Source organism: Cryptomeria japonica, chromosome 9 (genome assembly GCF_030272615.1).
Source record: "Cryptomeria japonica chromosome 9, Sugi_1.0, whole genome shotgun sequence".
NCBI classification, from domain to species: Eukaryota; Viridiplantae; Streptophyta; class Pinopsida; order Cupressales; family Cupressaceae; genus Cryptomeria; species Cryptomeria japonica.
The window spans coordinates 725472237-725486832 of record NC_081413.1 but is presented as its reverse complement, the minus strand read 5'-3'; positions in this window follow the sequence as shown (position 1 = coordinate 725486832).

The following is a 14596-nucleotide window of genomic DNA, read 5'->3' as shown; positions in this document are numbered from 1 at the left end:
CCCTTAAATACCAATTTAGATTTAAAAGAATGTGGTTTAAGAGAGTTGATTTGTTGGACTGATTGATTAAGTAATAGTATCTAAAAAATAGCAATTAGAAAGGTCTAGGATATTCAATCTTTCTAAGAAACTATTTTTATTTAAAGCAAAGCTTAAGGAATATAATAGGAGTTGTTTAAAAAATATCTTCAACCTAAGAAGGATATAATCAAGGAGTTGGCATGTTCACATGATAATTGATTGAAAAATGGTATATTTTGCAAGGGATAATTAAAGGAAAACTAAACTATTTGCACATCATGCTAAAATTTTGGCTAGGGGTAAATTTTCTAGAAATACAAAACTAGAGAGAAATGGTTAGTGGGGAGTGATTTGAGCACACAGATTTTGCATAATTGTTTTTGTACAGATTTTGTCACCTAGCTCTAGATTCAGTCGCCTAGATAGGTAACAAATTATTCAAATAGTTGAGATAGATGTGATGTCCTTCTACACCCACTCTTTGCTTCTTTTACAAGGCACAACTACCTTCTAAATATTTGCAATGAATGGAAACCTATGAATGCTTTTAACTAGAAAGCAATGAAAGGTAGAGATTTTGACCAGAAAGCTTTAAAAGGCATAAAAACTAAACTAATTTTAAAAGGAAAATTGAAAAAAGAATCTTCTAATCAATTCTCATTATCATATCAAAGTATGATGGGGATTAGAAGAGCGAGAATAGAAACTTGGAAATTGAAATATCATTATCATTCAATATCTATACAAAGATAAACATTTCCTGACAATGGAGAAAGTAAAGATAAACCAACCACTTTAATTTTTCACCGCAAAAGACTGAAACAAAGATGCATTCAACATACGAAGAATGAATATCCATCCATCATAGCACAAAGTATATAATTTTCATAATACCGCCTCAGAGATTTTTATTTCATAATATTAAAAGTAACCAATCAAAATATGTTAAACCAATGTATTTTCTTCTTAAAACAACACAAAGTTTGCATCCAATAGAAAAAGATCCATTCAGATTAGTTTGAAAACATAAATAGCTAACCCATGCATTTTAGTTTTTTAAAGATAGCGATTTCTTGAAGCGAGCTAGTTAAAAACACAAATCCTTGAAATAGAAACAATTAAATGACCCTCCAGAGCCAATAGTTTTTTAGAAAGAGAAAATGAAACATGAATAGAGAATTAATCATGTTGGGACATATCACCACCCTCCAATTTTCCAATCATCTCCAAGTCATTATTTGAGGTCGGTTCATCATCATCAGGAACTTGCACCTGGCTTGTTAATTTTGTTAGTATGTTCATCCTCTTCATGTAATCTACATATGCCTGAAGCATTAGAGACATCTCACTCTTATTAGGACAGCTAGTCATGTTAGCTTGGAGCTTCTTCTTATGGATTTCTTGGTCAACCTCTGCTATTTGATGTGGTAATTCACTGATCTTTTCTCGCATTATAGGAATGAGGGTCAAGGTGTCTTTTATCTTTTTCAGGGAGTGCATCCCTGCCTTTTCCAGCAAAAAATAATCTTCTATCTTCTTCATTAGGTCTCCACAAACCACATATGTTGTTAACAACTCCCACCCACCTTCTTTAAAAATATTAAGGCCCAAAGTGTTGAAATCTATATGAAGAGTCTTAATGGTAGACAAATCTCAAGTAATGGCTACTATTATCCTTGCATGTAGTTCCTTTATTACAAACAATCTCCATTTAGCCATGTCTCTCCAATCAACTACCTTATTTTCTATGGGATCCTTAATAATTCCCTACTTCATCAATAGGGCGAGGTGCATTTTTGAAATTTCTTCTAATTGGTGGTATGTGAGCTCTAGTCCTCCCATTTCCTTTCTAAGGTCCTTTAGATTGACACAAAAAGTACTTATTTTGTTTACAAGAATGGCATAAGTGTTAGGAATCCCACAGATACTGAGAGGGGGGGGGGGGGGGTGAATCAATATCTAACCGGTAATTAGAATTTCTTAACTTAAAACATGCAAAACATATTATAACAGAGTATCGGTATGCATGAAATAATGCAATAAATAGAATCAAGAACATCCACATGAAAAGCACACCATAACACAAGGATTTAACGAGGAAACCCGGTGTGGGAAAAACCTCGGTGGGATTTGTGACCCACAATATTCACTCACTAGCCAATAAGAGAATATTACTTACAATAGGGGCCTGCACATGCAAGAAGGCCAACTGCCTAGAGCTCACTGCTCAATGGGAAGTCTCACTGACTTACAATGTGGATTATACAAATCCAATATCTTGTACTGCTTTACAATAGCATCTATAATGCCAGATCCAGTACCGGTTGTTGCTCTGCTTCTTACATAAACCTTTTAGCCTATATTTCACATAATAGGTCTGCCTTATATTTTTTCCTTTTTCTTCACTTACCAAATGTCTACAATGATCTCTTTTATATATGAGTCATTTTACAATTTGCCAAGTCGGCTTACAAAGTTTTTACAATAATAAACAAAATATAATAGAACAAAATCATGTCAGCCTCCGTGCCGGTATACTTCCTTTCTTTGTGCCGGTGTCGGTGTCCTAAGTGTCGGTGTAGAGTGTGATCTGTTGATGTTGGTGCACTATCTTGTTGGTGTAATGCCTTGTCAGTGCCATAGGATTGCAAGGTTTCCATCAATGAAAAATCCTTCAATCACCTACAATGTCTCATTGGAGTGTGCATATGCCAACAATCTCCCCCTTTGGCATTGATGGTAACACTCATGAGAAATTTCAAAAGTGTATCCAAAAATTATCCAAAAAATGTGAAGTCCAAAAATGTTACCAAAAATGTGTGTGCTCCCCCTGAGCATGTGATTCATGTGATGTTGTATTTTCTCATCCCACTACTCCCCCTTTGGCATCAATGACAAAGGTTGTCAAGATGTCAGTAGAGTTTGTGGTTTCAACCTTGTAACTGGGTAGTTACAATTTGAAATAGATCCGCCAAAATCAAGTTTATACTCTCCATAAACTTTTTACTGTCTCTTATTGCTGTCTCTATTCTCTTAATTGTACCAGTGAGATGCTGCATGTGCTCTGCCGGTGTTTTCTATCCCTGAATTAGTGCCTCAGATACTTCCTTCCGTAGTGATGCTAGATAGTCCAATCTTGGACTCAGTTTTAATCTTAGATGCTTTGCCTTATTCACTATTCTTTCTTTCTCTCTTTCCAATTTAAGTAAATCTTCTTCAAAATTTGTTATCTTCTCCTCAAAAACTAATAGTGTATCAGGTGAGTTAACAAAATTATCTGCAAGTTTATTGATCTCATCCTGTACCTTGCTCATCTTCTTGTCTATATCTACAGTCAAAAGGTTTGTCTTATAGGTGTCTTTGTATAGAGTTTTGTACTCTTTTAATAAATTACACAATTCCAGTAGAAGTGTGTCAAAATCTCTGTTACAGTTCTTTATTTGCTCATCAAAGAATTTCTGCTTTTCAATTTCTACTTTATCTTTCAATGTCTCTTCCTTTATTTTCTCAATGTTTTCTGTGATATATTTACACAAGGTATCAAGTTGCCCTAAAGAATCTTTATTGTCTATATTACAATTAGGAGCAATTACCTTCAAAATTGGTATGGTGTCATCAATTGCCTTATAAGCTTGTGAGCTGCAATCTGTTATCTTTTTAATTGAGTCTAATAGTACCTCAGTCACATTACTTGATTTGTAGCCTAATGATGAACCAACATTCTGAATACTATCAGTGGAAGTAACCAAGCTTGTATTGACCTCTGGTAGGTCTGTTTATGTTTGCATTTCCTTAAGCAATGGTTTTTCTACTTCTCCAGTTGCCGGTGGCACTGTTTCCTTATGAACTTGTTCTTGTTTCTGTTCCTGTTGTTGTTCCAGAGCCTTTTTCTCTATTTGTTTCTTTGTTTGTTGCATTGTCTCAGTTTGGGTCTGAGTCTCTACCTTTTTCTCTTTGTCTTCTACCGGTCTCCCCTGTGTTTTATCAGTTAGCTCAGCTACCGGAGGCTCACTAGCCATGTCAGTCTGATCAGTTGTATCTTTGTCTACCACAATGTTGATCTTTTGAGTATCAACATCCACAGTATATAAGACTTCAGGATTAGGATTACCATCCTCTACATCCATACTTTCAGTTGCTGGTTGATCTTCTGTAGCTATTGTTTTTACTAGTGGAGTAATCAAAGGAGGTGGGGGTAAGTTGTCTTTAACCTTGATGCTAGGTGGTCCACCAACTTTACCTTTACCATTGTCTCTTTCTTTCTGATAAAATTTTATAGGTTTGGGGTTCCTATATTCTTCTTTTTTTTCTTTTTCCACAAGGAAAATGTCCCATGCATTTTCTGTCTCCTTAGTCACCTCATTAACTCTTCCAACCATTAAAGCAATGTGCCGGTGTGCAGTAGAAAATACTGACCGGTTGGCTTGAGCAATTAAGTCATCAATTTCTTTGGGTGAATTCACCGGATATACAGCAAGTAGTTTTTCAATCTTTATTTTCTTGTCCAGTTCTATTACTGCTTGTCTTCTTGCTTCCAGTCTCTTAAATAGTTCATCTAGAATTTCATTTACTACTTCCATCAAAAATTTCTTATACATATCCATATGCAATATAACACCGTTTTCAACTTGTTCTTTTTCATCACCTGTTAGAGTGTCATATATTTTCTCTATATTTTTCAGTTTCCCTTCCTTTGTTATTTCATTCAACAGTATGTCAAGAGGGGCCAAGTCCTTATTTATCCTCTTCTTCTTTTTGGGTGTCAGTTTCTTCTTCTTTGGTGTAGCCTTTCTTACTGGAGATCTCACTGCTTGTTGTTTTTGTCTTGTCCTCCTGGGTGAGGGTGTGGTTGCCAGTGAGGGATCTCTTTTCCTTACAACTCTCTTGAAAGTTGCAGGCATGTCACTTTCCGAAGAAGTACCTACCGATGATAGGTGAGTTTCAGGTCATGCAGATGCTAACTCATCCTCTGTTATACCAGTTTGCTTTAACACATCTTCTTTAATGGCCTTTGCTTGTCTAGAACCTTTTCTTACAACTGCCTCAACCTTTTTCACTCTTTTCTTTGATTGTATTTGGCTTTCAATAGTTTCTGCACTACCAAATATTTCTTCCTTAGGTTCTCTAGGGGCTTCCAGAAGTGCTTTAGCACAAGTTTCAATTATATGATCATCTATTTCGTAGCCCATCTCTATTACCCAAACAGTCCTGGGGATGACTACTTCCATCCAGATCTCATCCTTCTTGATTACAAAGCATATTTCATCCTTATATTTGTCAACAATCTTTTGTGATAACCTGATTCTTTTCTTCATTTTGACTTTTAGTGCTTGAAAGAAATCATGAATATTGTTTTCCTTATCTTCTCCCATATTATTGAATAGTTCGGTTAACTGTTTGCCTACTGGTATATCATATCCAAGTTCTTTGTAGCCTATACCGGGAACCTGCTTGGTTATATGTAGCATCAGACATACTAGCAGATTTCCAAACTTGAAAGTTCCTTTCTTGTCCTTCTTAATCTTTCCAAGGTTGTCAATTAATTCATCCTTTAACCACTCACATACATCAATCTTTGCATTATCAGTGACCATATCATAAGCATTCTTAATGCATAAACTTGAAATTGAATTAAGTCTATTTGCATGAGTACCTTTATACCCTAATATCATGCTGATAAATCTCACATTAATGTCTGTTACATCATTTACTCTTAGGGACCTTTTATCGAATGTGGCACCAGTTAGGTTTGTAACTAGGTCATTGGATAACTTCTTAGTTTTGTCTAGTCTTTTACCGGTGGTCGGTAACCCCATGACAACTTTCACAGCTTCCTTAGTGATTTTGTGGATTGCATCTAGCCAGAAAAATTCACCATATACCCTGCTTAAGACTATCCTAATCACATCCTTCAGAAATTCAGGAATGCTAAGGATCTCTATAAATCCTAGGGTCTCAATGATCTTGTGTTCATCTTTTACATTGCCGGATTCATCACACATCACAGTTTTAAACATGGTTTTAATCTCTTCATCTCCTAATTCCTCAATGTTGCAGTGGATGTAAATTCTGGGGTCTTCAGCATAAACAACTCCCTTAGGAATTTGGGAAAAAGCACCTAAGGTATCATCTTTCTTTGCTACCTTGGGAACTAATTGAAATATAGGCCTAGGTCTTTTTATCACTTTGACAACAATAGGGTTAGCTATATATTCAATTGCAGAGGTGGATGGCATGATAAAATACCTTTTACTACCTTTGGATGGATGATTGCTTGAAGTGTTCTTGCCTCTTGCTAAAAAATGCCTTAGCTCAGAATCTTCGCGCTCTTCATAGGTTTGAAATCTTGGTGAAATGAAATGGAGCCAAAACCTCAAATTTATAGTAGCTTTTTGCCATCTACCACATTAAATGCATGCCGGTTAAGTATTCACTTAACATTGTCTGCCGGTAACAAGTAATTTCCAACTTCTTATCTCTAACCGAGGGAATAATAGCACATGTGTCATTAGATTGCCAAACCCTCAAGGAAACTTTCTTCAATTTGATGAAGAACTTCCTGCTGGTGGAGAATTGCTCTATCCTGCCGGTGAAGCATCACTCTGTCCTACCAGTGAAGCATTGATTGGTTCTACTGGTGGAGGAGTATTCCCAATATTTAGATAAGCTTTTCTAATCCATTGTTTTGAGAATTCTTTCTTAACCTCTTCAACTTTTTCTTTGCCTTTCATGCTAGAACTTTCGTTGTCTACCAGTGATCCTTTACTTCTACAGAATTTTGCAATATGCCCAATCTTGTTACATGCATAAGAAGTTACATTATTCTTCTGAATAGCTTTCCCATAACCTATGCCAGTTTGTGTTCTACACTGATTAGATAAATGTCCAAATCTTCCACAAACATAACATCTCACATTCATTCTGCAATTTTCAGAGTTGTGACCAAATTTGTTGCATTTTGAACATTGACCGGTGGGTGTGTTGATATTCTAATAATTTCTAGATCTACATTCATTTGCTCTATGACCATACTTATTACAGTTAAAGCATTTTCCATTGAATTTATAAGCATTAGGTTATCTTACTGGTTTGCTGTGATCTTGAGTATTTGCAGTACCGGAGCTTTCACCAACTTCAAAGCCAATTCTAGAAGTGTCACCTTTAGGTTTTTGATTCTTCAGCAAGGTGCCAAGTTCCTCTGAGCTTTTCTTGAATTTTTCTTTATGTTGATTTGCAATTTCTAGTTCTCTTTCTAAGATCTCTTTTTGTCTGATTAGTTCATTTGAGTCATTCTGAGTATGCATCAGATCTGTCTTCAACATGTCATTTTCATAGCTAAGTCTTGTGTTCTCATTTGCTGCATCACTTAGTCTTCTGGTCAATTCTTCTTCATTCTTCTTCCTATCCTCAATCTCTTTACAAAATCTCATAGTCATATCCTGCATCTCATTCTTTGTTGTCATGTTCTCTTGTTTCAGCTTGCTTATCTGATCATTAAGTGATTCCTTTTCATCATTCTCATTTTGCAACTTTTCACAAAGTTCTCTTCTCTTATTTCTTGCAACAATAAGATTCTCTTGAAGTGCCTGAATGATATCCTGAGCTGCCCTTAAATCATCTTGTAGTTTGATATTTTTCAATTTCTCTGCATCATAGTCTGAAAGAGCTCCTTCCAGTTGCTTCATTAGATTTTCCATCTTTACCGATGTCAAGATCTTCCTCAAGCTGTTAGGCTTCTGAAAATAGAGGACCAAGCTTTGATAGAAATTGTTAGGAATCCCATAGATACTGAGAGGGGGGGGGGGTGGTGAATCAGTATCTAACCGGTAATTAGAATTTCTTAACTTAAAATATGCAGAACATATTATAATAGAGTACCGGTATGCAATAAATAATGCAATAAATAGAATCAAGAACATCCACATGAAAAGCACACCATAACATAAGGATTTAACAAGGAAACCCAGTGTGGGAAAAACCTCGGTGGGATTTGTGACGCACAATATTCACTCACTGGCCAATAAGAGAATATTACTTATAATAGGGGCCTGCACATGCAGGAAGGCCAACTACCTAGAGCTCACTGCCCAATGGGAAGTCTCACTGACTTACAATGTGGATTATACAAATCCAATATCTGTACTACTTTACAATAGCATCTATAATGCCAGATCCAGTACCGGTTGTTGCTCTGCTTCTTACAGAAACCTTTTAGCCTATATTTCACATAATAGGTCTACCTTATATTTTTTCCTTTTTCTTCGCTTACCAAATGTCTACAATGATCTCTTTTATATAAGAGTCATTTTACAATTTGCCAAGTCGGCTTACAAAGTTTTTACAATAATAAACAAAATATAATATAACAAAATCCTGCTGGCCTCTGTGCCAATATACTTCCTTTCTTTGTGCCGGTGCCAGTGTCCTGAGTGCCAGTGTAGAGTGTGATCTGTTGATGCCGGTGCACTATCTTGTCGGTGTAATGCCTTACCGGTGCCATAGGATTGCAAGGTTTCCATCAATGACAAAACCTTCAATCACCTACAATGTCTCATTGGAGTGTGCATATGCCAACAATAAGCTCATAGATCTTCATAAATAAATATGAAGCATTGAATTTTTCCTTTATTTACCCACCCTTCTATAGCTATTGTTATCACCTAACATCTCTTGACCTACTCCAATTGATTGGCATTGATACCTCCTAACATAGGTGCATTTCAAGTGCCTTCATTAGGTTGTTTTCTAGTCGATAGAAGAGATCAGATAAAAGTAACGAGGGCATTCGATTACTAAGTCAGCTCAAAAAAATTATGTTCTTCCTTCTTTACCCTCTGCAACAAGTTATAGAAAAATTTGCATGATAAATATCATCTTCTTATTTAGAAGGACCGATGTCGATCCTGCTTAGCTGATTATCAACTTTTGTGAGTTTATGCTCCTCTTTATCCACCACAGCATCGACAATTTCCATAACTTGGTGTCCTCTATTAGAATCAATGACCATACAGGACATCCTCCTAGCCCTTTTGGGTTTGGATGTATCCACTAACAACTGGATAATGATATCTACAAGCAATTATGCTATCAAGGTATATTTCTTCTTCTTCTCTACAACTTTATTTAACTAGGGGGAAGAGGTAACAATGGCAGTGGTACTAACCACAATAGGGGAGACTTGTTTGGAAATAGCAGGGGGAACCGAAGATATAGGATGTGTTGTGGTTAAAGGGTTGGGTTCACCTAGAGTAGAGTATCCATCTATATGATCTAAAATATGTGAATCATCATCAACAACAATGACAACTAGGGGAGTTATTTGTTGTATCGATAATGGTGTTGGTGTAGCTAACCTCTGATCTCTCTTTCTGTTTGGTAGGTTGGTGATGCTTGCTTGAAAAAATGATTTCAATTTAACTTGATCTTTTGGTGGTTCCTCATCTCCTCTAGATTGGCATTTGCACTTGTGTGAAGTTGCTTTGACTTTGGTTGTGGTCCTAGTAGTTTGAGATCTTTGAGATGAGCTCTTGTTTTAAAATGGAGTTCCTTTTTTTGTGAAGGAGAGTCGACATGAGACTTCACCTTATTTTTTAACCACTGTCAAGTTCTCTTCAAAATATCGAAGGTACAGATGTTGATAGATGTCACTTCATCTTGAGACCATTGAATTAGGGGAAGAACCATTATAGTTGCATCACAGTATGACTCATCAATTAAGTTTTAGTTATCATCGATTTCATCATCTAAGAGTGGGAGCAACGATTTGATCTATCATCAATCTCATAAAATCTCTTCTCTGGACTTCTATGTCATCTTGATAGTCCTCCCATAAATCTTCGAGCTAAGGTACATGGAGGTATGAAGTTGAGCCATAGAGATTTCCCTGAGAATATCCTTTACTATCAAAATATCTCCTCAAGGGTAGCTAACGAAAACCATACTCAACGAACAACTTTTATGCACTCTTTGTAACTTCCTTATTTTTGCAAGTAAGATAGAGATAAAGGAAAAGAGTACCCTTTCTTCTTCAAGTTTGAATGTATGATATTCATAAATGTCATTTGGCAACACAACTCTAAGAAGATGAGATAATCTGAAGCATACTTGGGTAGCTTCAAAGGAGCACTTTTATATTTTCCTATCCTTAGATAGGTGAAGGTGTGGAACTAAATGTAAAAGCTACCAAATTGCATTACCAAGGTAGTAGGTAGTAGCTTATGTTTACCATAAAGAGATATTGAACCCTTACCTTTGATTGAACAGGCTTTGTCATCTCCAAATCTTACTAAACCTCCATTGTATTCTTGAAAGTTCAAGAATTTACCTTTGTCTCCAGTCATATGATGTGAGCATCCTGAGTCAATGATCCATTCATCCTTTGATTCAAATTTAGCTACTAGGGCTTGTTCTACCAGTTGAGCAATAGGTGTCAGTTGATCTTTTGTTATAGCAACAAAAACCCATCCATTGTCTGCTGGATCCTCATCAAAACCATCAGTCACACCTTCATTAGCAATGTAACAAGATTTATCTTTGTTCTTCTTAAATCTGTATCTCTGATATTCAGGATTAGGCTTGTATGTTCTTCTAGCTTCTTCTCTTAGTCTAGCATGTCTATCAGGGCATCTTGAAGCCATATGACCAATCTTATTGTAGTTAAAACATTTAAAGGGTGCTTTACCTTCATACTTACTTCCAATTGGACCTTTTGGCATTTTCCTTGCAAATAGTGCTTCAAGTTCTTCAAGCTCTTCATTCTCCTTCTTGGTTTCTTCAAGTTCTCTTGCATAAAAGGCTCTCTAGTCTGATTTGTCAAATGATGGAGCAGATGATGTTGATGCTTTAAAGGCCAAATCAGTCTTTATAGCAACAAGACCAAATTCATCGATTTCAAAAGCTGAAAGTTTTCCAATCAATGTATCCCTAGTTACTGATGTATTAGGCATTGTTCTCAATTCATTTATATTAGTAACCTTCATTTTATATGCCGGTGGAAAACCTCTTAAGATTTTTGAAACAATTTCATCCTCACTCAAGGTTCCTCCACAACATTTGATACCCAAAACAATTTCATTTACTCTTTCCATAAAAGCAGAAATCCTTTCATCTTCTTCCATTTTCAGATGTTCATACCTGACTCGGAAGCTTTCAAGTTTTGCAATTTTGATTGTGGAATCTCCTTCATTCATTGTTTCCAAATGATCCCAAATAACTTTAGCAGTAGACCTATCTGATAATCCCATGATTTGTTGATCTGATAATGCGCTCAAAAGTGCTTCTCTTGCTTTGCAATCATTCTCTTCATCTTTGGCTAAGGTAGTTGGAGCAGTCTGACCAGCTACAGCAGCAGTATAACCATTCTTAGTAACTTCCTAGATGTCTTTACCGATGTAATTTAGATGTGTCTCCATTCTGATCTTCCATATCCCATAGTTGGTTCCATCAAGTTTAGGACTGTCCTTCCTAAAATAATTAGTAGACATTGGATCTCCTCAAGTTGTTAAACTTCTGCAAAAGAGGACTAAGCTCTGATACCAATTGTTAGGTCCTGGAGACAACTGAGAGGGGGGGGGGTGAATCAGTTGTCTAATAAATTCAAACCAAAAACTTATTAACCAACTTATTGCTTAATACCAATAAACCAATTAAGTATGTCGGTAGATAGTGTTAATAGTAAATTGCTATACCGGTAAGGATTAATGCATGAAACATAAACATAAAGTCATCCACAACACATGACACCAATATTTGTACATGGAAACCCTGTAAGGGGAGAAACCACAGTGGGAAACCTTACCCATAATCAGATGATACTACTGTAGATAGTAAGTGTACAAAAAAGGGGTCTGCACATGCAAAAAGGCCAACAACCTAGAGCTCACTGCTCAATCACAAATGGGAGTCACACTGACTACAGTTGGATGGTTAAATCCAATAAGAATGTACTGCACAAAATAGCATCTTCATATGTTGGATTCAGTATCGGTGTAATGCTGATATGCTTCTACAAAAACCTAACTTCACCTTCAAATGATGTCTTTGTGTATACCTCTGCTTGATCTCGCATATACCTTCACACAATTCTTTTTCACATTCCACACTTGATCTTACAAATAAGATCTTACATTTATACCATACCCTAAGACCAATTTTAGTAGGTCAGCTCTACAAGATATTACAATAAAACATTTTACAAATAATATAATATCCGATACAATAACCGATTGAACATGTTGGCTTAATGCATTTACAACAATAATAAATCATCTCCATAGCATGTCATGCTGATCTGGAAAAGATAAACCTGCCGGTGTAACCCTAGATAACTTGGACCTATTTGCCGGTAAAAGCAAATATGCAAATATGAATATACCAATGATTATTTCTTCAAAATAAAGTGTCCACATGATGTCTTCGACATTACCAAGTGTTTTCCATATCCTTCCAGGTACTGGTGAACAATACATCCTGTCGGTGAACCATATACCAGTAACTGTTGCATAGTTTACTGCTTGCTGGTGAATGTTGCTGGATCTCCAAAGTAGGTGTATTTAGTAGGTGTTGACATCAATGACAAAACCATACCAAAATACCAACAATACTAACATTCCTCCTTGCAAAAGGCATTTGTATTTTTCCATTTGTATGATTTGATTTTGCAGTAAATGGCCTTTAATATGTATTACTTGCTAACATCACGACCCAAAAGGTGTTTTGAAAACCAAATTGCTCATCATTGGGCCATCGACCTAGGAAGGAGCTGAGGAATAATTCAAGTGTGTGCAAACTTCCTAATAAGTGCGATCGACCAATACTTAAAATGAGTGGAGACCCCTTATTAATGAACTAGACTTACTCTTATCAACATATTAGGCAATCGAGGAACAAAGAATATTTGGGACTATTATGGGAGGGCCCGTGTTCTGATAATGAGTGACATGTTGATATTACAAAGGGGGTGGGGATTCTTAGAGATAACTTTGACACAACCAACACTTAACCTTTACATGGCTAATTGGTCGATTAGGTAAAATAAGAACTAAAGAAAAGAAAGGTTTGGTTCCAGGATGCCATAAAAGGTTGACCATGTGATAAATTAAGCTTGCGGGTTAACAATTGAGGCAAACAAAATAAGGACTTAGGTTATGATCAAAACATGTGCAACAACAAGCTTTGAATGGGGACAAGGACTTAAAAGACGTAGAGAAACCAAAAAACTTGGGATAATGCCTTATTCCTAAGGGCAATAGAGTCACACCAAAGACGATGCACAAAAAAACAACTATGGAAAGCAAATAAGAAAAAACTATTGTACAGGGAGCCTCCAATTGCTTTGATCACCAGTTAAATAAATTTAGATCCTGCACATTATATGTAAGTGACAAGGGTGTTCCATTTGGATATTCCAATAAGAAAGCATTCTCTCCTACAACAAGTCAGATGGTGAATGATTTGGTCCACAGAAAATGAAATTTCTTATGGGCCCCCTTTGGTTCTCTTCTATGATCCCATAGTAAAATGAAGTCATTGATCACAAATTGTCTTTGCCTAGATTGCTTATCAAAAAACCACTTGACAAATTGTTGATGTTTTGAAATTTTGTCAATTACCTCACTTTTTTGTTCTTCAACCTTGTTCAGATACATAATCATTTTCTCTAGGGAGGATTGGAACTGATCATCTTCAACATTCTTCTGCAAATTAGGTATAGCCAACTCTAAAGGAATAAGCATCATACAATCGATTCCATATACTAATTGAAAAGGGACATGCCAATTTATGTTTTTTAATTTATCCTATTTTCCCACAAGGCATCATATAATTTCTAATGCCACCTCCTCTAGTTTTCTTGCACTAATTTCTTCATAATTAAAATCAGGTTCTTGTTGCTTGATTCAACTTGTCCATTTCCCTATTGATAATCATCTAAGGAGTGGACAAGGATAATTCCAAAATCATAATAGAAAAGAGGTATTTCAACATAAGAGACACTACTAGTATTATTAGCTACAAGCTTCTTGGGCACCCCGAATCTAACCATAATGTTCTCATTCAAAAATTTAACCTCAACCTCTGATATTGAATGATTCACAAGGATCACTTCTACCCATTTAGTGAAATAATTCATGGCTGTGAGAATATGAATATGACTTGCACTTGAGTTGGGGTTTATAGGTCTGACAAAATCCAAACCCCATTATTGGAATGGTTCATTAATGAGTACAGGTCTCAATGGAAGTGCTGCTCATTGAGATCTATTGTTGAATTTCAAACCCTTTTCACAGTTCGATACCAAATCATAAGTATCTTTAAACATACCTGGCCAATAAAAGCCTTGGTGAAGAATTTTGAAAGCGGTCACATATGCTGAAAAAATGTCCTCCAAATGTGTCATCATGAAAAGTTTCTAGTAGTCTCGTTTGTTGCCCTTTATCTGCGCATTTCAAGAAGGTGCCATCTACAATCCTTTTATAAAGGTTTCCTTCCCACAAAATGTACTTAGCCACTTTTAGTTTCAATTTTATTTTTTGTTTGGGAGATAATGAAGGAGGGAACTCACCTTAACAAATAGGCT